This window comes from Vespula pensylvanica, chromosome 18 (genome assembly GCF_014466175.1).
Source record: "Vespula pensylvanica isolate Volc-1 chromosome 18, ASM1446617v1, whole genome shotgun sequence".
Lineage (NCBI taxonomy): Eukaryota > Metazoa > Arthropoda > Insecta > Hymenoptera > Vespidae > Vespula > Vespula pensylvanica.
The window spans coordinates 4,145,281-4,146,863 of record NC_057702.1 but is presented as its reverse complement, the minus strand read 5'-3'; positions in this window follow the sequence as shown (position 1 = coordinate 4,146,863).

Below are 1,583 nucleotides of genomic sequence, written 5' to 3'. Positions count from 1 at the left end.
TTTTTAAATCATTAGGTATATTTTACAAAAAATTAAATTTTTGTATATATATATATATATTCTAAAATTTAAATAGTTTAATTATTTTGTAAAAAATTGAAACTTCCTATTTCCAATTCACTGAAATTAGTAATTCATTTATGTGTGATAAGATCGCATTTTCTATATTCATATCGCGTATCTCTCCTTTTATCCCTTTGCGTACGCGTGTTGGTAAGTCTTATTCTTGTCTTATTCTTATCCAAGTCTTATTCTTGTGTGGACGCGTGTCGACAAATAGTTATCCAAGTCTCTTCGCCGTTGCAGACACGTATTGTAGAGCTGCTCGTCTTCGTCTATCATTCTGAGCGACAAGATGCGCAGAGATATAATAGACTAAAGAGTGTTACGTCCGTTTTGAAAGAAAATTAGAGAACTTTAACGGTGAAGTCTTATCTTCCGTTTAGTGTAAATTTGCGATAGGGGATATCAGTTGAGTCAGAACGAATTTCAGTCTCTCAAATCAGTCTCTTAATGGCACTACTGGTAGTTCGTCTGGACGAACCAGGAAGCCTTTTATATATTTTGTATGATATAACACCGTATACAGAATGTCTAAAAGATTTAGAGAGAATATGTTTCTCTCTAAATCTTTTAGTAGTGATGACGAATATTATCTTATAATATTTTATAGATAATATTCGTCACTTATTGAGAAGATGCACAATAAACATAGCAAAGCTGAATAGTTTTTCTTGGATTTTGGTAAAAAATTTAATTATATTTTAATAAAGTTTTAGTTTTTACAACGCAAACGTTCAACGTGTATATTTTCTCAACTGTGCGCTACAATACCTCTTGTCCATAGACACGCTCGCTTGTCGGACGACTCCGTCTGCTAAGAATTATATTTTGTGCAAACAGCTCATTTTTCCTTGCTAATTGCGCCTTATCCGTTTGATTAAGATATTTTAATAGAAAGTGTTTCTCAATTAAACGAAAAGGTAAATCTTCGAACTTTCTTTTTTCATCTTCCGCTACGCTTTTACTTCGTGGGTATTTTTGTAAAATATCTCTTATCAGTACTAAATGAAATCGTTACATTTTTGTTTCATACCAATAGAATTTTGATATAGAATATATGCATTATATATGGCTAAGTCTAATAAATGGAAAAAATTTTTATGCCACTTTAAAGTTTTCTTATTAGAATTAAATGTACTTAAAATCATTTCAACTCCATTTATAGCACTCACTACAGTGGGTTCTTCATATGTAATTCTGCACGATAATCTCTTTTCTTATTTCAATTAATTTAGATGCGTATACAGAAGACAATATCCAGATGTCATTTTTATCACATTGTTTTATTGTCAATAAATTACTAATAGACCGGTAGGAAATTCCTCCTCTATTCAGATTTGCTTCCATTTGAAACATTTCGCTACTATTTTTATGAATAGTTCCAAATGCATTGTTTTTGTGATCATGCAGTAAAGTATATAAACATGGACGCATACACCAATTATTCATAACTACTGTATGATGTTTCCAAAATATAGTGGAAGAAAAGTCATTACAACATTTTAAGAAACATCAATGGC